Here is a 26814-nt window from a genome sequence, read left to right on the forward strand (position 1 = left end):
CGAGGCGTTCAATGAACGATTGAGCAAAGTCACTGCATGTAATCATTTGTTCTGTTTTGGAGATCCCGTTAACAAGAGCCATGCCATCAATGATTATCACTCTATGGCGAGAAGTAGTCTCGTTTTCATTGATCACTCCTGATCTTGTGGTTGTGTCTGGGTTTTGGCTGATCTGAGAGGGTTCCTGCAAATTTTGGCTTGAGATTTCATAGTCAGTTGATGGGTCATTAGTTTCTTCCCCAGCGTGTGCTGCTGCATCATTCAAAGCGGCAATTCCCGCGTCTTGATGCTCATTGATTTCTGTCGAAATAGGTTCTCCTGGTGGATCATGTACATCCTGCTCTTCAGGCTCAGCCAGATGCTCAAGTTGACGAAGGATTTTTGCCTTGTCGTATGCCAACAAGAGGGATCCATCAGATGCAAATAAAGAACGTGGAACGATGCCAAATTCATAGGTGCCAATACATTCTTTCAGGTCGAGCTCTGGTCGGCTCCGTGAGATAACGATGAACCTCTGCAACAATCCTCGCTCTTCTTTGACTTTGATCAGCTTGTCGCCCGATCTCACTTCTGTTGTGGCATTCGAACTCTTGAATGTTCGAAGTTTTCTTTTCGTCATTTTGTCCCACACAGAAAGTTTTCCCTCAGCTAAACGATCTGTGGCAAATTGCTGGAACATCTGTTGTCCGATCTCGTCGCGCTCTAAGATGTCGCTGGACACTTTTTCATTCATGACTTCTTTGGTGAGCAGGTTGTAGACCTCGTGTACTTCCTCTTCCATAAATGGATCGCCATGTTCACGGAACACCCTAGAAAGCTTGGAGGCATGGCTCATCACCCGGGAAAGCTTTCCCCCCGTGATTTCGTGGTGTTGTTTTCTGCTCTGGTTTTCACCAAGACCATATCCCTCCGCAAACTCGTGCAGTGACTTTGACAGCTCAGGTGCAATGAGGAAGAACTTGTCAAGCGCCTTCTCATTTTGAGTTATCCCTACGATTCCTCCAATCACCTTCAGTGTACGGTTTTCTTGCTCAATGCCATGGTCTGGGGCTATTGATGTGAAGCCTGCCAATCCTTTTGTCACACAGAAGTTCCCTTTCATGAATTCCCTCCACAGTTCTGGGTGCTGCTTTTCAGTCTCCTGCATTGTTGAAATGTAGAGAGGGAGCAACCGAGCATAGTTTAGATGATCGTGAGCGAAGAAGTACTTCGTGAGAGACTCGATGCTCTCCATATGCAGCAGCAGATCACGTTGTCTTGTACTTCTAATGAACAGAAGGATAGTCTCAAACTGTTTCATGTAGTTCAGGATGAAGCGCTGTATCTTGTTTGTGCTGACCTCAAATTGTTCCAGTTTTTTGGTCATATCTCTGGACTCCATCATGGCCAATGTTTTTTTGAGAATGTCGCATAGATTCTTCTCTGGCTCCATGCTCCCGCTGATGTCTCTCTGATATGCCTCTCCCAGACGAACAGATGACTCGTTCAGATAGGCCCTTTCTTCAGGTTCCATTGCCAGGAATCTCTGGAAGTACAGGTTGTACAAAGCGATCAGTGTTACCATGTGTGCCTCCAGAGCTCGATACAAGTGCCTCCCATTTAGTATTTGGCTCACTGTGGTTGGCGAGAAAAGTCCAGCCTCGACCCATGCCTGATCAATTCCACTCCCTTCCACGTATTTTCCTAATGCAGCTAAGGCCCAAAACACAACATGTAGCTCACCAGGTCGGAAGAGGAATTGCTTCCTGATGTCCTCGCGTTCCACCCACAGCTTCATCGCCAGGTCGTATAGCTGCAAATCGAGAGTCGTGACTGTGATTGCCTCACTCCCCATAACACGAGTTGTGATGTTGTGAGCTCTCATCAGACCCGTGTACAGTGTATCATAGTCTGTAGGAGGCGACCTTATCAACGGAGGAACGAGAGCAACATTGGTCTTCTCACTGGACGAAGATAGCAAGGAATTGAAGGCTCCCCACGTCCCCGGAGCTGTGAGTTTGACGTCAACTTCTCCTTCTTCCTCGAAGTTCAGGCATCCAATCATCCAGGTCATATCGGTTTTCTTGTTCTTGTCTGTCTCGGGTTTTGATGTGAGCAGCTTGCAGTCGCTCTTTCTCTTCTCGGGTGCTGGCTTCTTGCAGGTCAACGTTTTACAGCCAACTGCATCATGTATCGTTTGAGCTTTTGATGACCGGTCAAGTTCAATTGGTGGTATCATGGGTGATTTCTCCGGTGATACAGGCTGGTAGATCGCAATTGCTGTACCATGAAGGGTATTCATCCCGCAAGGAGTTGACTCTAGAAAATCGATGTTGTCCATGGCAAACCAGACGAACGTGTCCTGAACCAACCATGGTGGTAGACAGATGCCTCCGGTGGACTCTATTTGCTTCAGTACGGAGTTGGCAATGCTGGTCTCAATCTCCATGACCTTTTTGTAGGAGATGGCGAGGTCCAGATGTGCAAGTTTCTCTACAAGCGCCTTGGATCGTGTGTTTTTGTGTATGTCGAGAGCTAAGCCCACACTCAATGGAGTTTCAAATCGTTGTTTGAATGATCCATCCTCGCTTCTTGGTTCGTACGATACCTGTCGGTCAGATTTATAAGCACCGACAAAGTGCTGCGCCAACAATGATGCACTCACACCAATGGAGTCCTCCCTGTTGCTATTTCCTACTTTCCTTGTTCCCATGACTGCATGCTTGCAGAAGATGTTGAGCATCGGGGGTGGCTTGTAATCAGCAAAGGTTCCATTAAATTTCCATGCTGGGGAAGATGCGATGTCTTTCCTCAATATTTTCGCAGCTCGCAAAAGTACTTTAAAATCGTCTTTGATGCTGTCTGCTGTAATTGTGCTTGATATCATGTGGTCTTTGAGCTTTGTGGAAAGAATCTGCTCTGGCTTTGTTTTGTTTGAGGGCCGGCTGAAATGAACATCGGCAATGTTGTCTAGGATCAATTGTTTCAGGTATGGCTTATAACTATGGTTGTCTGAGACCGGAAAGTCGTGCTCCTTAAGTAAATTGACATAGGTTACATGAATTTCATTCATATTCAGCACAGCATTTTCAGTAGTATCATTCAACGCAGTTTCAACAATTTCAATGAGTTCAAGGTCTGATAACACCTGACCAAAGTTAACATTGGTTGTTTCTGTTTGTTTTTCCGTCTTAACTATAGCACGTTTGGCCTTAACTACACATGGTAAATGATATTTCATGTCCTCAGCCATTGCTTGCAATGGGTCAGGCGAACTTATGACACTGTTCAGTCTCACTTTCAGATTGTCATTACTTGTTTCTTGGCCAATGTTTCTGATCTGGAGTCCCATGTTCTTTGTTGACACATTGTGTAGTTCACTTCCTCTGTCTTCCTGGCATATGACACATCTGAGCGCGTCAAATGTCTGTTCTCGGGAACACCTTCTGGATGTTGACGTGCTTTCCCCTAGATCACTAGAACTTGGTCGTCCTCTCTTTTTCAGTCGGATTTCTGCGGCACTGCCTGATGTTGTTCCTTTCTCAAACCTAGCCTTTGCTCGATCAATGTGCATCTTATTGGTAACATCTTTGTAACAAGCTTTATGGTAGCGGAGACCTTTTGCGAGCAATTCTTCAGCAGAGGAATATTGCAAACGTCTATTCAATGATGCAAACTTTGTTTCACCATACGTGTACTGTTCCTCAGCACCTGCCATCAGTTTCTCGACAGAGGAGAGTTTTGGTTTCGTTACAAAGGTTGTATAGTCTGTTTGCCCTATGGCCATTTGGCATACAAAACAAAGTCCGAAATCTACTGACTTCTCAATCTTCCTGGGTGGTGAGTCACTCATCTTGAAGGTAGGTGTAATTTTCTAGACACTCTTGAACTGTCGTCGGTCCTGCAAAGATAGATACTACTATTCAGATTCACATTTCGTCAACACAGTCAAAACCAGACCTTAACTAGATGGTGGAAACTTAATTAACCGATTTCATGCCGGCCGACCCCACTTTGGCTGGTATATGTCCACTATTTTATTTTCCTTGCATTTTTCTGTAAAAACAATGGCAGAAATGGCTTCCTTGGGTCTGAAAACATATAAAAGGACATATTATTCATGTTTATATGATATCTAGATACAAAGATATGCACAAAAGTGTATTTTCCAAATTTTATGGTGGCCATCTTGGATTTCTTCGAATTACTACCTACTAGGGCATGCCCGTACTATATATATGCCCGTACTATATATCTATCTAAAATTATATCCCCCCCCTCTATTTACATGAAATGGTTTGGTCCATTCGCAACGCCAAAGCGAACGGCGAACGGCTTGCGAGTACAGTGACAATCCCCCCCCTCTATTTACATGAATGGTTTGGTCCATTCGCAACGACCACAGAACCCCCCCCCTCTATTTACATGCAATGGTTTGGTCCAAAGCGAACGGCTTCCGGAGTTTGGTAAAGAAATCGCCATCGCGTGCACAAACGCGCAGGAAAGCGAATGAATCGCAAATTCGTTTTTATTAGTTTTAAAACGTAGTTTAACGCCAACATAGTTTGCAAACGTGAAATAAATGAATACGCTCTCAAATGTGCCATCCGAGGCAGAGTGTGTCCTCCACGTTCGGCACACGCGATCGTTCGCTGCTCTCTGATTGGTTGAATCGTTTTTTGGACATAGCTCGGTAAGTAATTGTCCGATTAATATGAAACCTTGAAAAGGCACATCCTCGGGTCCCCAGCAATATACCTGGCAAGTTAAAAGTATATCGGACCCGTGGTTGTCGAGAAACAGCGGTCACAGACAAACGTACAGACAGAGATTACTGGAATTATAGATCACTAGGGCATGCCCGTACTATATCTATATCTAAAATTATATCCCCCCCCTCTATTTACATGAAATGGTTTGGTCCAAAGCGAACGGCTTGCGAGTGGTGACAATCCCCCCCCCTCTATTTACATGCAATGGTTTGGTCCAAAGCGAACGGCTTCCGGAGTTTGGTAAAGAAATCGCCATCGCGTGCACAAACGCGCAGGAAAGCGAATGAATCGCAAATTCGTTTTTATTAGTTGTAAAACATAGTTTAACGCCAACATAGTTTGCAAACGTGAAATAAATGAATACGCTCTCAAATGTGCCATCCGAGGCAGAGTGTGTCCGCCACGTTCGGCACACGCGATCGTTCGCTGCTCTCTGATTGGTTGAATCGTTTTTTGGACATAGCTCGGTAAGTAATTGTCCGATTAATATGAAACCTTGAAAAGGCACATCCTCGGGTCCCCAGCAATATACCTGGCAAGTTAAAAGTATATCGGACCCGTGGTTGTCGAGAAACAGCGGTCACAGACAAACAAACAAACGTACAGACGTACAGACAGACAGACAGAGATTACTGGAATTATAGATAGATTAGACGTAAAAGAAAAAATGGAACCCTATTTTTTTTACATCTCTATAATATTCTGAAGCAGAATCCATTGCTAAATCAATTTTAACAAACAAAAAACACAAACAATATTGTTATGACATATGGGCCTGCACTATAATGCCTCTCGGTGCGCCAATTCCTGTCCAAAGCCCGGCTTCGTAAAGCCAAGCCATGAATGCGGGTTGTTCTGTGCCAGCGTCTGGATGCGTCCGGCATTCGGGGCAGGGACGGGGGCTTACCCGGGCCGAGATCCCACGCACCACCTCGGCGTGGAGCCATCCAATGTCCCGATCTCGACCTGCCGGCACGTCTCAACAAAACGTGGTCGCCATGACGACCCTTTCTATCGGGCTGCCCGCTCCGCCTAGTGGAGCACGGACGCGGCCGTTCAAAGCGAGGCCCAGCACGCACCGAGGGCCCGATTCGGCTAAAAGTCGACCTAACCTCTAAACCGGTTACCGTCGATGCTTCACCTGGACGCTTACACCCCGCAGCCCGTTCCTTGCTCACACATCCAGCCGTGCCCATGCTCCTCGTACCTTTCCTTACACACCTCGGTACACTCATTCCACTCACAGCCTTGGTCACACACCTGACCACCGAACACTTTGGCACACATTCGTTGGTCGCACACCTCACCAACACACCTCTTCGCGCCCCCTCCTCTGTCACCTCCTCTGTGACAATCACAGGTGTGCTCTCATTCGCACACCCAACCACGTGCCTCACCACCAACTCCAGCGTGCATTCCCACTCACGCTCTACCATTCCAGGTGTGCTTCCTTTCTCACCTGTCACCACCAACTCACGCTCCGTGTCACTCTCACTACTCTCACCTCCATTCTTGACAGCGCACTCACCCTTACTCTTGACAGCGCACTCTTTCCTCATGCACCTGTCCGTCACACACCTTTCTCGCGCACACTCTTGCGCACACTCTCCCATCACACCCTCTGTAACACTCACCACAGGTGTGCATTCTTCCTTGCCTTTGACAGCGCACTCTTTCCCCATGCACCTGTCCGTCACACACCTTTCTCGCGCACACTCCTGCGCACACTCTCCCGTCACACCCTCTGTAACACTTACCACACCGCGCTTCCATGTGCTCCCTCGCACACGCGCTACGACCGACTCACTCTCGCCAGCACCCTCACTCCTTGGCACACACTTTTTCCTCACACACCCCAGAGTCGGACTTTCTCGCACACCTCCTTTTTCGCACACCAGACCTGTCGCACACTTCACCAACGGCCTCTCACGAACACCCGGGTCCATCTCGACCCCCAAGCTTCTTAAATCACCTGGCGCATCATACGCACGACCATATTGGTCACCACTTACACCGGGTCCTCTTCCTCTTCGCTTCTCCTCCATCACCTGCGAATCCCTCATCCGGTTAATGAGCACATCATCACGATCCGAACACAGACTTTGGACCAATTCTTTTACCTCCTCTTTTATTTCTTTCTTATCCCCTCTCCGTCGCTTCTTAATTTCGCTCATCCCTTCTTCCACTTCTTCTAGTTTCTGCTTCACCTCTTTTATTCCCCGGTACGTCTCCTCAAGCTCGTCCTCCAAGGCTACCTTGACCGTTTCCATGTGCGTCCTCACCTGCCGGTCCTTCGTCTCCATTACCTCTATCACCTCGTCCAGCCTCGTTGTCAGTCCCTCACGTACCATCTGACATTCCCTCTTCGTCGCTACCAAGTCATCTTTTAGTTCTTTCTGTGTCGCTTTTAAACCTCCTAATACCGCAGTGTTCCTTTGAACCTGCTCCACTAACTCCGTCTGTCCCACCGTCAGCTGCTCCACCTCCTGCGTCAGGTCCTCTATGCCCCCTTGTAACTTTACAGTCCCCTTTCTCACCTCCTTCTCCATGTGCTCCTTACAGTGCCTCACCTCCTCGCGCACTCCTCCGACCTCCTCACTCACTCCTCTTCTGATCTCCTCTCCCATCACTTGCATCTCCTGCCCAGATGCCACCCTCATCTGCTCCATTTCCTCCCTGTGAGCATCCAGTTTGGTTTCTACCCCCATTCTGACCCCCTCTATCTGCTGCCCCATTTGGTTAACTTCCCTTTCCGCTTGGTCCCTCATGTCCCTCAATTTGCCTTCCATCCTGTTTTCTAACCCCTCTAACCCATTTTTCACTCCCTCTATCTGATTCTCCTGGGCAGCCATTCTATTTTCTACCCCCATTAACCCCTTTTTCACCTCTTTTATCCCGTTGTCTAACCCCTCACCAGTTCCCCTCGCTTCGTCCCTCATTACCCCCATTTGGTTTCCCATTACCCCCATTTTGTTTCCCATTACCCTCAATTGGCCCTCCAATCGCTCACTCTGAGCATCCATCCGGTTCCCCATTACCCCCATCATTCTGCTTTCCATTTCTTCGCTATTCTTGTCCATAAGGGCCTTCATTTGTAGAAAAAAAAGGTTCAAATCCACCAGGGGCGCTGCCACGGTCGCGGGCGCGGTGACCAGCGAGGCGCCATTTTGCGCTCCCGCAATGTCGGGCACAACGACGCTATTTTGTGCGTCTGCTACCCTCGCTGCTTCGCTCTCCTCCTGTCCCTCAATTTGGTCCTGGACCGACCCTGCCTCACTCTCCCCTACCGGACCCCAGCTGTCTTGATCCGCCATAGCGCGACTTTCAAAATTCGGGTTTTTATTTTCGTAAAACAAATTCAAATTTCGCCGTTATAATTTCGAGCGGGAAACGCGCTCCGGGTCGAATTCTACCTCTCCAACACCAATTGTTACCCTAGTGGTACAATTGGTGTTCCAAAATTTGGGCCTAATAAATTTAGTCCCGGGTCCGAATTCCACTCCTCGACACCAATTGTTACAGACGCGGTGGTGGATGTTGGTTCACCGAGCGGTTTGGTATGACCGCGCCTGCACGTTTACCCGATTATACTCGAACGTTGCCGAGTCGCGCTACGCTAGGTCAATGAAGGAAAAGGACACAACGGCTGGGATTAAAATGACACGACACCAAGGGTTCAGTTCTCAAGACCTCCGGAGGAGGTTATATTAGGGCGGAAGGTCAGATTACAACTACAAGAGGGACAGCATAGAAAGACAGGCACTTAGACACACTTATCTTATTCCCTGACAGACGACAGATAAACAGGACAAAACTGACTCACACGGGGATTGATGGCAAGGAAAGGCAGAATCGATGGCTCCAGGTGCACCTGGGCTCAGGGCAGGATCGACCCGGTCCGGTCTAGAGATGCGGGGAGGTCGCAGCGCTCGGATGTGGTGATTGTCTTCTCAAGCTGGGGGCGCATCTGACGTCACATCCGGTAAGTCGCCGCGTATATCCGGCGGAGAGTGACACGCCCTCGGCTCGTTAGCTCCGCCCCAGATGGAATCGGCCCGTTGCTTCTCATTGGGTGCGTGCGGGGGGGTTACCGGCTCCGCCCTTGACGAGGGGCTGACAGGGAGCCCCTTCGTGGTAACCCCGTCGGAGCGCATGGTCATGGCGGCTAACCGAGCCGGTGTGAGGACGCACACTCCCCGCACGCCGCGCCGCGCCCCTCTGTTGTTGTAGTTGTTGTTGTTGTTTGGGGAAGAAGATGGGAGGAGGTATGGGAAGGTCCTAAACTCACTACTGGTGCCATACAATCACATTCTGGTGCAACGAAGAGTCATAATTAATGGAAACGAGTCCTTAACTGACATAGACTAAGAATAACTAGCAAGATGTCCGAAAGTTGTCTACGTGAGATGCGGTGGACCTGGGCACGACATTTAATGGGGGAAAAAGGGGAAGGTCGGTTCTACAGAGTGTTATTTACAGGCAATGGGACTAGGGAATGGGGGATTGGGGATAGTTGGGGAGTATTGGGGAAATAGGGGAGTATTTACAAGCGGATATTGAGGCCAAGTCCCATATCCGCAACAATATATTGTTGCGAATATGGAATTTGGCCTCCATATCCGCTTGTAAATATTCCCCTATTTCCCCAATACTCCCCAACTATCCCCAATCCCCCATTCCCTAGTCCCATTGTCTGTAAACAACAATCAGTAGAGCCGACCTTCCCCTTTTTCCCCCATTAAATGTCGTGCCCAGGTCCACCGCACCACACGTAGACAACTTTCGGACATCTTGCTAGTTATTCTTAGTCTATGTCAGTTAAGGACTCGTTTCCATTAATTATGACTCTTCGTTGCACCAGAATGTGATTATATGGCACCAGTAGTGAGTTTAGGACCTTTCCCGTACCTCCTCCCATCTTCTTCCCCGTCTACAACAACAGAGGGGCGCTGCGCGGGGGGGGAGTGTGCGTCCTCCCACCGGCTCGGTTCGCCGCCATCGACAATGCGCTCCAGACGATGCGCTCCAGACCATGCGCTCCACGGGGTTACCACGAAGGGGCTCCTTGTCAGCTCCTCGTCAGGGGCGGAGCCGGTAACCCCCCCCCGCACGCACCCAATGAGAAGCAACGTGCCGATTCCACGAGGCGGAGCTGACGAGCTGAGGGCGTGTCACTCCCCGCCGGATATACGCGGCCACGTAGCGGACGTGACGTCAGATGCGCCTGAACTACGGAGAGCAGAGGAAGCCACCGCCACCCCCAGCGCGACGATACCTCCCCGCATCTTTGGACCGGACCGAACCGGGTCGATTCTGCCCTGAGCCCAGGTGCACCTGGAGCCATCGATACCCGCTTTCCTGCTATCAATCCCCGTGTGAGTCAGCCTTGTCCCGTTTGCCTGTCGTCTGTTGGGGTTAATATAAGGTTGTGTCTAAGTGCCCACCTTTCTGTGCTGTACCTCTCGTCCCTGTAATCTGACCTTCCGCACGAATATAATCTCCTCCGGAGGTCTTGAGAACCGTATCCCTGGTGTTGTCATTTTAATCCCAGCCGTGTGTCTGTTCCTTCATTGACCTAGCATCGCGCGACTAGTCAACGTTCGGGTATAATATCGAGTATAATCTTGTGCAGACGTGGTCATCCCAAAACCGCTCGGTGAATAACATCCAAGCCACGTCTGTTACAATATATATATATATATATATATATATATATATATATATATATATATATATTGTGGCGGACACAAAAGCCCACTGGCGTGGTGACATCATTCCACGCACCAAGTGGGCGGTGGCCACGCCCGAGGGGTAGGCGTGGCCTCATGATATACACCGGGCGACCAGCCCGGAGGAGTTCAGTGTTACAGTGTAGTCTTACAATAAAGACGTTTATATGTTACCGCTTGTCCGCTTCCTCCTTGCTCACAAGCAGCGCGCGTAACGCCGCGCTTTACTGGTGACCCTCGACGTTGGATCTGCCGTAGCGATCCTTCCGAACACGACGCCATTGCAATGGCCAACGACAAGGCAATGGCGATTAAACTTCCCGAATTTTGGGAGGCCCAGGCCGAAGTCTGGTTCGTTCAAGCCGAAGCCCAATTTCAGCTTCGGCGCCTCACCAACGACGACCTGCGCTACTGCCATGTCGTCGCCTCCCTCGGGCCCGGCACGGCCGCTCGAGTTGTGTCCGTCCTTCGCCACCCACCGGACGCCGGACGGCCACAAGTACGAGGCACTCAAGCGGCTACTCCTAGCCACGTTCGGCCTCACGGACGACGCACGGGCCGATCGCCTCCTGGATCTCCCCGAGCTCGGTGAGACGCGCCCGTCGGTCCGAATGGACCATATGCTGTCACTGTTGGGAGACGAAGCCCCCGGTTCGCTATTCCGGGCGCTTTTCCGTCGCCAACTTCCAGCGCAGGTTCGCCTCGCGTTGGCCGGGACCGGGCTAACGGAACCCCGAGCATTGGCGGCCGAGGCGGACAAGTACTTCGCCGCTTCGGACACGCGGGCGAGCGTTGGCGTGGCCGTCACGGCCTTCGACGCTGATGTTCCACAGCATCATCTTCTACAGCACGCTGATGTTCCACAGCATCATCTTCTACAGCACGCTGATGTTCCACAGCATCATCTTCTACAGCACGCTGTGGTTCAGCAGCATGCTGATACGCACCTCGTGAACGCCGCCACGCCCCGCCCACCGCCGCGGCGAAAACCGCCACCGCGGGGAAACCCGTCGACTCCACCGGCCTGGCGGAGCCAGCCGCGCTCCTCCAGCTCCACCACCTGGTGCTGGTTCCACGCCAAGTTCGGCCACGAAGCTCGGCGGTGTCATCCGCCGTGCTCCTTCAACGGGTCGGGAAACGCCCGGGCCGGCGCTCAATTGTGGCGATGAGCGCCGGCCGTTCGAGCAGCCTGCTGTTCATAACGGACACCTTCTCCGGGCGCCGTTACCTGTGCGACACGGGAGCACAGGTGAGTGTCATTCCCGCCGGCACGTCAGACAAGCACGCCGCGGGTGGGGGCCCCGCGCTGCTTGCCGCGAACGGGACGCCCATCCGTACGTACGGAAAACGCTGCCTCTCTCTGCGGTTTGGAGGGCAGGTTTTCCGATGGACGTTCGTCACCGCCGACGTGCCCATGGCACTGCTTGGCGCGGACTTCCTGTGCGCTAATGGGCTCCTGGTCGACGTCAAGCGCAGACGGCTTGTCCAGGCCGAGACGTTCAGCTCGCTCGCATGTGCGTTGCCCAGCTCAACGAGCGGCTTGCCAAGCGGCTTGCCGAACGATTCGGTTCCGGCCACGTTGGTCTGTACGCTTCCGGCAGCGGACGCATTCACCCGCCTCCTCGCCGGCTTCCCGGCCCTCACGCGGCCCACCTTCTCGGCGGGGGCCGTCAAGCACGGGGTGGCCCATCACATCCCCACCGTCGGGCCACCGGTCTACGCCCGGGCACGCCGCCTCGAGCCGACGAAGCTGGCGGTGGCAAAAGCGGAGTTCGCTACCCTGGAGCGACTCGGCATCGTTCGGCGCTCAGAGAGCGCTTGGGCGTCGCCGCTGCACATCGTGCCGAAGCCCGGCGGGGGATGGCGACCGTGCGGGGACTATCGCCGTCTCAATGACGCCACGACTCCCGACCGCTACACCGTCCCCCACATTCAGGACTTTTCCGCCCGTTTGGCGGGCAGGTCCTTCTTCTCGAAGGTGGACCTCATACGCGGCTACCATCAGGTCCCCGTCAGGCCGGAGGACGTCCCGAAGACGGCGGTCATCACGCCATTCGGACTCTTCGAGTTCCTGCGCATGCCCTTCGGTCTGAAGAATGCGGCTCAGGCGTTCCAGCGACTGATGGACAGCGTCCTGCGCGACTTGGATTTTGTCTACGTCTACCTGGACGATATCCTCGTCGCCAGCGCGTCCCGCGAAGAGCACCTACGCCACCTCCGCACGCTCTTCGAACGCCTGGGCCAGCATGGCCTGATTGTGAACCCCGCAAAGTGCCGGTTCGGCGCCGCCACAATCGATTTTCTGGGGCACCGTGTCACCAGGCACGGAGCCGTCCCCCTGCCGGCCAAGGTGGAGGCGGTGAAGGGGTTTCCGCGCCCCCGCACGATCAGAGGGCTGCAGGAGTTCCTGGGCATGGTGAACTTTTACCATCGGTTCCTGCCCCGTATCGCCCAGCTCCTGCGCCCCCTGCACGAAGCTCTACGAGGTAAGCCGGGCAAAGGCGACGTTACCTGGACCGAGCAGATGGACACGGCGTTCACGGGCGCGAAGCTCGCCTTGGCTAACGCCACCATGCTCGCGCACCCGGCGCCCGATGCACCGATCGCCCTCACCACCGATGCCTCGGACTACGTGGTGGGCGCGGTGCACGAGCAATGGGTGCGTGGAGCTTGGCAACCGCTGGCGTTCTTTAGCCGGCAGCTTCGCCCGCCCGAACGCCGTTACAGTACCTTCGACCGCGAGTTGCTCGGACTTCACTTGGCGGTCAGGCACTTCCGCCATCTGCTCGAGGGCCGGGCGTTCACTGCCTTCGTCGACCACAAGCCGCTGATCTTCGCGATGGGCAAGGTCACCGAGCCGTGGTCGGCCCGGCAGCAGCGTCACCTCTCGGCCGTGTCCGAGTACACGACGGACATCCAGCACGTCGCGGGGAAGGACAACCCGTTTGCGGATTGCCTTTCCCGGGCCGTCGCCCACGCAGTCCACCTCGGCATCGACTATGCCCGGATGGCAGCGGACCAGGCCGCTGACCCCGACGTCCAGGCCTTGCGGACCGCCGTCACGGGCCTCCGCGTCACCGAGGTGCCGTTCGACGGCGCGGGCGCGGCCCTCTTGTGCGACGTCTCCCTCGGGCGTCCTCGCCCCATTGTGCCCGCGGGCTGGCAGCGCCAGGTGTTTGATGCCATTGTCAGGGAATTTGTACTGGGGGACTCACAGGACTCCAATGACCGGACACAGGTTACAAAAGGTCTAGTTTATTAAACTGTATTCACTTCATCCAATTACCAAAATGATACCGCATAATATAATGGATCAGGTTAACTCTTTTCGCTACAAGATTGTCAGGGAATTTGTACTGGGGGACTCACAGGACTCCAATGACCGGACACAGGTTACAAAAGGTCTAGTTTATTAAACTGTATTCACTTCATCCAATTACCAAAATGATACCGCATAATATAATGGATCAGGTTAACTCTTTTCGCTGGTCCTTCTCGTTCATCCGACACTCCCGTTCGGTCAGCGCTTCACGTAGCAAGTACTCGTTCATTCCATCGTTCCGTCGGGCAGGGCTTCTGAGGACAAGTCTACTTTACTCAACGTTTGCTCTCGTTATATCGCCAAACTGGACTTAATCTCCTCTCCGCTAATGTCCCGAGGTCATGCATCGCACCGAGTCCTGGCATCAGCTCGCTCCCCTCCTGCTGTGATTCCAATTTACACAGCAGGGGGGGGGGGTGCTCTAGCCTGGGGCCTTGACCAGGTGTTTCAAGAGATTACATTGTTCATACACATTCTGACACTCATTTACAAACTCGTCTTTAACAGAGTTTGCATGTAAAATGTATCTGCTTTGTTACCAGGTTAATTAATAAGTTACCAGGGCCAATCAATATGTTACACTGAGTTACACTTCCACAATTCCCTCATCTTTTTGTTTTTTGTTTATATTAACCATTAATCTAAACATCAATATAAGTAAACAATCAATCACTACTAGTAAACATCATTACAAGTATAAGTAAATAATCAATCACTTTGGTAATCAAATTCCCTTAGGCATACACCGTCATCCTGCAAGAATCACAAAACATTTCGTTGGTCATTGACTTCTTCCATATCGTTCAATCTATTGCATTTGCATCACAAATATATTTTCAAAACAACACTTCACCATCACCAAGATACAACAATTTCACTTCATTTTCAAGTTTTGTACAGCATCTGCACCATCTGGCAAAAAACGTTTGCCTCCACACAAATGTTGACTTTGTTTGAAAGGAAGGGCTGATCACTTGTGTTTGAATCCAGGTATGAAACATTTTCTCCTAATGTCTTCATAGCTCCTGCACTACTTCGTGTAGGATTTCGCTGTTGTGGTAACACTGCGGAGTCATAGACTGACCCTTCTCTCCATGTAGCATTCTTGCCACTTTTTGCTGTGAACCATGATTGGCCAGCAAGATGTGGAACAGGGATGCCGGATGCATCCACACTGATGTTGGGACCATGGTGTTCAGGTCATTCATGGTCCTTACCAGGAGCAACCAGCAGAATCGTGCACAGCTGTTGTGACAAGGGCACAGCCGTTTTTGCAGCTCCATGCTGGTTCCCCGGACGTTGGTGAAGTAATAACATATGTCCCCGCATTTCACAGAGGTTGCAGGTAAAATGTCGTTGTCCTGCAACTTCTGATGTGGTGAATGTTCGAAGTCTTCGAACAAGAGTAAGTGATCGCCTTTCTTTCATATGTTGCAGTGTGATCCAGGCAAATGGTCACATAAATTTCCTTGGTGAAGGTAAGCATTCATCTCCAAGTTACACGGGAGAATGTCTTCATCATTCTTTGAGAAAGAGGGTGTATGCCACGATTAACTTCATTTTTTAGCCACAAATTTTCTTTCTCGAACTTCTTCCCAATTCCGTTAGCAATCCCTCCAAAATGTGATCTCGTCTTATCTTTATGCTCAGTCATATCTGAATCTGCTTTCCGCACACACTGAATCAGATAGGGTACATCTTACCATGAAATCAGCATAATCATGTATATCTTCCGACAGTTTCACATTCAACAATTTGTTGTTTTTCCTTAACTCAAAAAGTTATATTCATTTATATGCGTCACACAAATAATATTCAATCAGGTATGTATTTTATTACTAAACTAAGAATAGCATTGTATATGATTACAATCACAAACGGGAATACCTAATTCCCAACAACAATTTTCCCAAACCAACAAATTAAGCATAATGTATTATTACCATAATTCCTCTCCACTTTTTCTTTTCCCTCTTTTTTTTTTTTTTTTTAACAGTGTGTCACTCGTGGTGATATGAGTTCATTGATATTGTAATTGACACAACTCATAACATTGTCGTTATGCCATTATCTTAATTCTACTGTTTATGTTGCCATAAAAGTCTTCCTTTTCTGGTTCCACATTTCTTTCCTCATTTGTCACTTCATGCGTTATCATCGTGTTGTTGGTTACCTTATTCAAACACACCGTCACTAAGGCTTTCAAGCAAGCCACCACTAAAACAATTGCCAATATAACTACTAAACCAACAAACAAGTCTGCTACTCCTTGTATATGTTCATACCTATGACATAGTTATATGTCGATGACATTTAACATTATATACCAAACTAACAAGCTTCCTAAAAGGTAAATAAAGAAAATCCCTTAATATGTAACATAATCAGATTATTTGTCTTACCCTGATCCCCCTATCTCCCGGGGTTGAACTCAATCCCCTGATCATGAGTGTAGTTGTGATACATTTTTTTTTTTTTTTCACTCATGCTGTATTAATATCAGCAGGTAATTGTATGTCATGTAGGCAAATAAATGTCACTATTCCAAGTAGGAATATCACATGTTGAAAATGTAATGTTTATCAATGCAAGGGGTGTTAAAATGTAATTCAAATGACTGTAAATCACGACTATCATTTATCTACCACTGAATGTTCTGCTGGGCTGCTAGGTGCAGCCTCATTTTCTGTGGGATCGTCCACCTTAGCCCCATGTGCTTGTTTGCAATGAGGGGCATGAATCCAACTTTCTATTTTGGGTCCATATTTGTTTCTATTCTTATCAATCTCCTATGGTTTATCAATTCGTTCCAAGATACCGCAACCAAAGGTTTTAACCAAAGCTCTACCAAACTATTTCCAATTTGAACAAAAATGCCAGTGAAACAATGATTCGAAGGATTAACTTCAAGGGGTCAATAAATTTATTCTATAGCCAGATCTAATTTTCCCATCCAATAGTTTGCCTTGCCACATGTCATATTATAACACCTTAATAAACCTTCGAAAAAATGTTTCCCATCTCAACAAATTTCCTTTTTTACAAATAGCCATGTGTAACTTACGTATTTAACTACAATTTCCTCTCAATTTGTTTGGCCTAACTGGCCGCAAAAGTGGCTGCCAGCATGCAGTACCGTTTTTATCTACCAAGGAAGTGTTCCACACAAGACCTCTACCAAAATGTTGTTTGTAAAAACAAATCTGGGATTTCTGATTACATGGATGCACACTCTCAGGACATTTTCAGGCTGCTGTTAACAATCCACTACAATAACTTAATTCCTTTACCCACAATCAAATAATTAGTACAAATTGAGGATATTATCCCTATCACATTCTTTTATAGATTCATTATGTTGGATCTAATTTTTTCCAATAATTTTCCACTGCTGTAAGGCGGAACAATAGCTCTCATAAGTCTTAGTAATATCGTACTTAATTTGCCCAGCAGAGAATAATTTATTTACTATCCTTTCTCATCTGTTAACCAGTGACTTTGTTTAAACTCCAGAACTGAAAACCCACAATAGTTCAAACCAGCAAAATTTTCTTTACTCTTTTCCCATATCATCTATGCCTAAAACACATCCATACATACAGCACAATTTATATGCTGATAAAATTCAAGTTTATATATATAAAATCCATGAGCAGAGTATTCTGGGAAGTCAGTGTAAGACCTCTCCCAAATTTGGATGATTTTGTACTTCCTCATTTCCTTTTATGAAGCTCATATCCATAAATAGATGTTATTCTCATATACATTCTATCAAAAATGGAATCCCAAAATTACTCACAATTTTACTATTAATTAATGGCTGCTCATAACCCAGCACATCAAATTTTTTTATATTCCATTTCCCTTGACAAAAGAGATAATGTTCATAATCAAATTATATTTCTATTTTATTTTACGGATTCTCTGGATATTCAATCCCATCCACATATCCCAATCCCATCCACATATAACTATCCATTTCCAGACAGGCACACTGTCGGTGTCAACAATCTTGTAAGATTGATACCCAAAAACACACACACACATGCATTATGCATATTTGTTTGCGTTGGAACCATTATTTACAGATCAGATGGGTGTCAATTTTATTTCAATTTCATAAAATTTGTCAATCAAATTCAAAATGCTTATAGACAAATGAACCAAAAGTCCATTCTTAGAAAACCTTTATGATGTCAAATTGAAATTACCCTTTCTGCCTTCACAATAATCTATCCAAATTTTGACTACACACCCATTTGCATGTCAGTCGACCATTGACCTATCAATTGTGCGGAACAATAGTCCGAAATTCCCACCTGATCATCATGTGACTCTTGTTACTTGGTTTGCCAACAATTGCAACGCAATTGTTCCAAACTTTGTAAATTTAAAATTGCTGTGCCCAAAATAGAAGATCCAATTTTGGCATTTGATCAATTAATTACTAATTTGCTTACAAGCAAAAGAAAAATGAATAATTCTTGCTCCGAAAACTTTTCAGACCCAAGAATCATCGACAGTTATTCATGTTTGTCCAGTAATCTAATTTGTTGAGGCCAATCGTCATTTGGGATTTGTCGCAATGAAGGCCTAATCATTGTCTGAGGTATCGGTCAGCACTGGTACCCTTGATCTTGGTTTACCCTATTAACTTGTCTTCCTTTTGGTATACGGACATCCTCTTTTCCAATGTCCCATCCGTCCACACTTGAAACACCGGTTTCTGTCGTTGTCTGATCTGTGCACCTGTGCACTTGTATTGCTGGGCTGCATCTCTACATCCCTGAGTTGCCACTGCAATCTCTCGTTATCTCCTGAAACACGAAAAAATTCTCTGTACCGTCCTTTTTGGGGAGACAACTGGAAATCTGATGGGACAACTGTCACTTTCATTCCTAATTTCGAGGGCAGTTGTGCATTTGTCTCCTCCACTGTATCCTGTATCCTTTTTATTTTAAGTTCTAGATCCGTTATCCGTTCTTGCTGTTCCCGTTGTCTGGATTCACCATCCCAAAGATGGAATGCAAGCCAGTCTACCGTTAGATTCTGTCTCTTCCTGGCTTTCAATCTTTGTTCCAATCTTTCCAATCGACTTCGCTCAAATGTACCATCTCTTGGAAACTCCTCATCATGTCCCTTTGTCCACAAATACCAATTCTCGACCTGCCTTATAGCTTCGGCACCATAACGGTCGTACATATGATGTGTACAAGTACCTTTTTGTGGAATTTCTGGTTGTCCTTGTGTATTCTTGCAGGCTCCATTTCCCATTCTGCCTTTTATCAAAGTAGCGTTGGATGTGTTGTAGCTTGTTCCAGGTTCCTCTAAAGCTTCACTCGTACCTCCAGGAAGGATCTCTCCACCTGTTCGCACGGTGATTTCCAGAGAATCTCCCTCAGCTGTGGCTTTTGCACAATCCAATCTCACAGATCAGTATTTGCAGATGAGCCGGAGGGTCAGTATGAAGTGGGTGAATCCTCAGGTGTCCGCTCTGTTTGACGGGGAAATCACACAATGGTAACCGCACATACATATCTGTATATAAACTCACCACCTTGCTCAATTTTCCCAGGTTGTCTCCACATTGATAATATCTCGCAAAGATATCAAAGCTTCTTTCTTGAGACCGCATTTTCATCAATCAAACAATCAATATATTCAATTCAATTTATTCAGTTCAGTTTATGCAATTAAATTCAATTAATTAGATTCAATCAATTAACAATTCAATCAATTATTCAATTTCAATTAATTCATCAATATTCATCAATAAATCAAATTAATCATTTTGAATGACTCCTTGCATAAGCCCTTTCCCCAATGATGTCAGGACAGGTCCATCCATTGACTGAGATCGACTCATCGGTCGTCACCTCTGGTTCGTACCTCATGTCAATTGATGAATCACCGTCCTGTCCTAGGGTCATATCTGACATATTTCCCCATTTTGCCTGGTCTCCACAAATTTTCTTTGCAACCACTAAAGGCAACTCATCCTTCATTCGTGAGACAGCCAAAATGGATGGCAGATATTAAAGTTCATTGGAAAAAATATCTCATCATTTTTTCCTTTAATAGTACCCAAAATCTCTTGGCAATTTAAATTTCGTAAAACTACTGAAATAAGACTGTAAAATTCCTTCAATCATGCTAAATTTTGAAGCTCCATTGCTTGTAACACCCAATTTATCCCATAGGGCTTGAAAGTTCTTTCCCAAGTTCATGCAATCATTCTGCATTTGAACCCTATGATATCATTCATAATAATCATCATGATTTTATAGTCATGGTCATATCATAATCATCTATTTAAAACGAACATTTCCTTTATCACCACAATTATGTGGTATAATCAACAATAGAATAAAACTGTACATAGCAACAGGCTACCTCATGGCCACTCAGTATACCTATTGACAATAAGTCATAACAATATCGAATAATCATTGAACAATTCAAAAATCGCTTCCACTGCTCCAGCCGCAGCATTCGTCATTTTGTTTGCTCATCCGCATGACCAAAACGAAATAAAGGGAGCTCAACCATTACACAGCGCTTTTAATGGCGCATGCCATAGAAACTCAACGCAATTTCGACTCAGCCAGAAAACGAGCAAATTTTGCAGGATGTTAACTGGAATTAGTCGTGAAAATATATCCAAAATACACAAAAAATACACATCCACAAAATAAACAACAAACCCAAACAAACCCAAGGTCGACCCTCTTACACAGTAAATTACATCATTTCAGCATCGTATTGATTGCTGAAATATTCCAGGGTTTATACATACCTTAAAAGAGGTATGCGTGGTGTTGCCCCCTCCCACGTTTATTCCAGGGTTTATACACACCTTAAAAGAGGTATGCGTGGTGTTGCCCCCTCCCACTTTTAATTCCTCATTAAATTCCTCATTAAATTACTTATTAAATTACTTATTAAATTACTCATTAAATTACTCATTAAATTACTCATTAAATTATTCGTTAAATTACTCATTAAATTACTCATTAAATTACTCATTAAATTATTCGTTAAATTACTCATTAAATTACTCATTAAATTACTCATTAAATTACTCAGTAAATTACTCATTAACTTAACTTACATAGTTTCAGCATTGTATTGATTGCTGAAATATTCCAGGGTTTATACACACCTTAAAAGAGGTATGCGTGGTGTTGCCCCCTCCCACTTTTAATTACTCATTACATCGTTTCCATTAAAAAAAACATCGCTTCTACTGCTCCAGCCACAGCATTTGTCACTTTGTTTGCTCATCCGCATGACCAAACCGAAATAAAAGGAGCTCAACCATTACACAGCGCTTTTAATGGCGCATGCCATAGAAACTCAACGCAATTTCGACTCGGCCAGCAAACGAGCAAATTTTGCAGGATGTTAACTGGAATTAGTCGTGAAAATATATCCAAAATACACAAGAAATACACAAAAATACACTCCCACACAAATAAACAACATTTATTCCGTTCAACAGAACAAACATTTCCTCTATCATGACACGCATGTCTTCAAAATTATATGACCAAGAGAAAAAGTAAAATTAATTAAAACTGCGGGCAGTGATGATCCGGGGACCATACCGCTCCATCCTGATTGGACGAGTGCGTGCTAGAGTCGTTAACAACGACAGTCCAGATCCGATTGTTCAAAATTTCAACTCAATCGATCGAAAAATGAACGCAGGGATGCATTTTAAAGGTGCAGTGGCACTAACTGAGTTGCCACGAATATGGCCACGAAATTGCCAATATGGCCATCACAAAATATTTTCCTTAATCAATTGGCTCATAGCATAACCAATCTGCAAGTATTTCATCCGAAGATGTATCTCTCAGGAATTTTAATTAAATAAGTCATTTATAAATCAACGAGTTAATTTATTAAATGATTAATCAATAAATCAATATTTTCCTTGACAGCCACATCACTTGGTCAGTGTCATGTCCAAATATCAGCTTCCTTACTCAAAAGGTGCCTGAGTTAATGTAATGTAATTACTGTAATAAGATTACTGCAATTACTGTAATGATTACTGTAATTACTGTAATTACCGGAACTGTAATTACTGTAATTACCTCAGGTAATTACTGTAATGTAATTACTGTAATGTAATAAGAAATGTAATTAATTAAATAAGTACGGGTTCCAACAACAAGTTCCAACAACAAGTTCCAACAACAAGTTCCAACAGCAAGTTCCAACAACAAGTTCCAACAAGTTCCAACAGCAAGTTCCAACAGCAAGTTCCAACAACAAGTTCCAACAAGTTCCAACAACAAGTTCCAACAGCAAGTTCCAACAACAAGTTCCAACAACAAGTTCCAACAGCAAGTTCCAACAGCAAGTTCCAACAACAAGTTCCAACAAGTTCCAACAAGTGCCAACAGCAAGTTCCAACAACAAGTTCCAACAAGTTCCAACAAGTGCCAACAGCAAGTTCCAACAACAAGTTCCAACAACAAGTTCCAACAAGTTCCAACAGCAAGTTCCAACAACAAGTTCCAACAAGTTCCAACAACAAGTTCCAACAAGTTCCAACAGCAAGTTCCAACAACAAGTTCCAACAAGTTCCAACAACAAGTTCCAACAGCAAGTTCCAACAACAAGTTCCAACAACAAGTTCCAACAGCAAGTTCCAACAGCAAGTTCCAACAACAAGTTCCAACAACAAGTTCCAACAAGTTCCAACAAGTGCCAACAGCAAGTTCCAACAACAAGTTCCAACAACAAGTTCCAACAAGTTCCAACAGCAAGTTCCAACAACAAGTTCCAACAAGTTCCAACAGCAAGTTCCAACAACAAGTTCCAACAAGTTCCAACAGCAAGTTCCAACAACAAGTTCCAACAAGTTCCAACAGCAAGTTCCAACAGCAAGTTCCAACAACAAGTTCCAACAAGTTCCAACAAGTGCCAACAGCAAGTTCCAACAACAAGTTCCAACAAGTTCCAACAGCAAGTTCCAACAACAAGTTCCAACAACAAGTTCCAACAGCAAGTTCCAACAGCAAGTTCCAACAACAAGTTCCAACAACAAGTTCCAACAAGTTCCAACAGCAAGTTCCAACAGCAAGTTCCAACAACAAGTTCCAACAACAAGTTCCAACAAGTTCCAACAAGTGCCAACAGCAAGTTCCAACAACAAGTTCCAACAACAAGTTCCAACAAGTTCCAACAGCAAGTTCCAACAACAAGTTCCAACAAGTTCCAACAACAAGTTCCAACAAGTTCCAACAGCAAGTTCCAACAACAAGTTCCAACAACAAGTTCCAACAGCAAGTTCCAACAACAAGTTCCAACAACAAGTTCCAACAGCAAGTTCCAACAGCAAGTTCCAACAGCAAGTTCCAACAACAAGTTCCAACAACAAGTTCCAACAAGTTCCAACAAGTTCCAACAACAAGTTCCAACAACAAGTTCCAACAAGTTCCAACAAGTGCCAACAGCAAGTTCCAACAACAAGTTCCAACAACAAGTTCCAACAAGTTCCAACAGCAAGTTCCAACAACAAGTTCCAACAAGTTCCAACAGCAAGTTCCAACAACAAGTTCCAACAAGTTCCAACAGCAAGTTCCAACAACAAGTTCCAACAAGTTCCAACAGCAAGTTCCAACAACAAGTTCCAACAAGTTCCAACAGCAAGTTCCAACAGCAAGTTCCAACAACAAGTTCCAACAAGTTCCAACAAGTGCCAACAGCAAGTTCCAACAACAAGTTCCAACAAGTTCCAACAACAAGTTCCAACAGCAAGTTCCAACAACAAGTTCCAACAACAAGTTCCAACAAGTTCCAACAACAAGTTCCAACAGCAAGTTCCAACAACAAGTTCCAACAACAAGTTCCAACAAGTTCCAACAGCAAGTTCCATTTCCCTTCCTGATCTTTCGATGTAGGGCTGGGTTCTTTTTATAGGATCATGTTGCATCGAGCATTATTTTCCAAAACAGTGTGAACATTAACCCACACCAAAACCTCTGACATCCCACCATTAACACCTATTGTAAGCGTGCCGAATCAGTAAGCATCACCCCTTCTATGAGCCTCGACCAGAGGGTGGTTGTTACTCACAAACACCATTTCCTGTAATTATCTCTCACTAGGGCATGCCCGTACTATATATATATATCTAAAATTATATCCCCCGCCGAGCAAGTCGCTGGCTCCAAGTCGAGTGCTTTGAACAAAAAAAAAGAAGTACTCTAAACGGTGGTTTTTTATTCAACCGTGAAGCATGTCTCAAAGGCTTCTTGATGGACCTGGACAAAATTTGATGCAATTTTTTTTTTTTTTCTCAATCGCCATCTTTCATCATAATTCTGGACCGGCATGAGGGGGGGTTGTCTGTCATGAATTTATAGGCATGGCGGGAAAACTGAAAAAAATTATTTATTTAAAACGGGTGTACACGATTGTACACGTGTACGGACGGACCTTACCGAACCGGCAAACAAGTCGCTTCATGCACATCAGTGGTGCGTTTCTTCGTGGCGCGTGTCAGAATAATTACACAGCGCAGGAAAAATACGTATTTACAGAAATCGTTAAAAAAAAAAAAAAAAAAAAAAAAACTCGGATAATCGCTAAAATCGTTGTGGCCGGTGTACCATATTGGAAATATATATATATATAAATATAATTCCGTTTCCCGGTTCCCTGTCGCTCGCCGAGCGCCGAGCAAGTCAAGTGCTTCGAACAAGTGCAAAAAAAAAGTAGTACTTTATCCGTGTGCGGGTGGGTAAACGAGTGTACCGGCCTTACACGTCCTGGAAGCAAGCGGTCGCAAGGTGCACACTTGCTCCGTCTGCTTCCAGGTTACAGTAAGGCCCTTTAATAACCAGCGCAAAAATACGTATTTACAGAAATCATTTAGAAAAAAAAAACGAATAAATTGCTACAGTCGTTTATCGAAATCCCATTCGTGATGGCTCACGCCACCTATATCGCGGCATCGGTGCGCAAAGAAGCCCCAGACCACCTGCTCCCCCATGTATGTACCCATAACTTCCAAGTTCGTAAATCATATTGGACCAAACAAGACACACTCACCTTTTAAAGACTTGTTTGTGTCCAGTTGATGTCAGCGGTGCCTCCAAGATTGTCAGGGAATTTGTACTGGGGGACTCACAGGACTCCAATGACCGGACACAGGTTACAAAAGGTCTAGTTTATTAAACTGTATTCACTTCATCCAATTACCAAAATGATACCGCATAATATAATGGATCAGGTTAACTCTTTTCGCTACAAGATTGTCAGGGAATTTGTACTGGGGGACTCACAGGACTCCAATGACCGGACACAGGTTACAAAAGGTCTAGTTTATTAAACTGTATTCACTTCATCCAATTACCAAAATGATACCGCATAATATAATGGATCAGGTTAACTCTTTTCGCTGGTCCTTCTCGTTCATCCGACACTCCCGTTTGGTCAGCGCTTCACGTAGCAAGTACTCGTTCATTCCATCGTTCCGTCGGGCAGGGCTTCTGAGGACAAGTCTACTTTACTCAACGTTTGCTCTCGTTATATCGCCAAACTGGACTTAATCTCCTCTCCGCTAATGTCCCGAGGTCATGCATCGCACCGAGTCCTGGCATCAGCTCGCTCCCCTCCTGCTGTGATTTCCATTTACACAGCAGGGGGGGGTGCTCTAGCCTGGGGCCTTGACCAGGTGTTTCAAGAGATTACATTGTTCATACACATTCTGACACTCATTTACAAACTCGTCTTTAACAGAGTTTGCATGTAAAATGTATCTGCTTTGTTACCAGGTTAATTAATAAGTTACCAGGGCCAATCAATATGTTACACTGAGTTACACTTCCACACCATCCACGGCCTGTCCCACCCGGGCGCGAGGGCCTCCCAAAGGCTGATCGCCGACAAGTTCGTCTGGCATGGCCTCCGGAAGGCCGTCCGCGGCTGGGCCAGGACATGCCTCGCGTGCCAGCGCGCCAAGGTGCACCGGCACACCCAGGCCCCGTTGGCCCCGTTCACGGTGCCGGAACGCCGGTTTGACCACGTCCACGTGGACCTGGTGGGACCTCTGCCCCCCTCGCGGGGTTTCACCCACGTCCTCACCATGGTGGACCGCACCACCCGGTGGCCGGAGGCCGTGCCCTTGGCGTCGACAACGGCGGCCGATGTCGCGCAGGCTTTCATCGCCACCTGGGTCGCCCGGTTCGGCGCCCCCTCAGACATCTCATCCGACCGCGGGCCCCAGTTCACTTCGGAGCTCTGGGGGGCGGTTGCGCAGGGGCTCGGGGTCCGGCTGCACCGAACCACGGCCTACCACCCCCAGGCTAACGGCCTGTGTGAGCGATTTCACCGCTCATTGAAGGCCGCGCTCCGGGCCACCCTCCGCAACGGCGGCTGGGTCGACAGGCTCCCCTGGGTCCTGCTGGGCCTCCGGACGGCGCCCAAGGAGGACCTGCGCGCATCCGCGGCGGAGTTGGTCTTCGGGCAACCGCTGCGGGTGCCGGGCGAGTTCCTCCCCGACTCCACGGCACCATGGTCCGCGGCACAGCAGCGCTCCGCTCTGCAAGAGACCGCCCAGAGGTTCGCCCCGGTGCCAACGGCATGCCACGGGCACCCACCGACGCACGTCGCCCCGGAGCTTCGCACGGCGGAGTACGTCTTCGTCCGCCACGATGCCCATCGGACACCACTGCGGCCCCCGTACGACGGGCCTTTCCGCGTGCTGGAGACCGGGGCGAAGCACTTCACCCTGGACATCGGCGGTACTCCTGACCGCGTTTCGGTAGACCGCCTCAAGCCGGCCCACCTCGATGTGGACCATCCACCGCCAGTGGCCCGACCCCCACGTCGGGGCCGCCCTCCTGCGGGCAGACCCCCGGCACCGCCCAGCCCCGCCGCCACGGCGCCCCCCGGTCCTGCACCCATCCCAGGGGCAGCCAGGGGCATCCCACCTGGTATCCCTGCACCCCGGACGCCGCCGATCGCCAGGGGGCGCTTCGGCCGGGTCATT

Source organism: Myxine glutinosa, chromosome 10 (assembly GCF_964187855.1).
Source record: "Myxine glutinosa chromosome 10, kmMyxGlut1.1, whole genome shotgun sequence".
NCBI lineage: Eukaryota > Metazoa > Chordata > Myxini > Myxiniformes > Myxinidae > Myxine > Myxine glutinosa.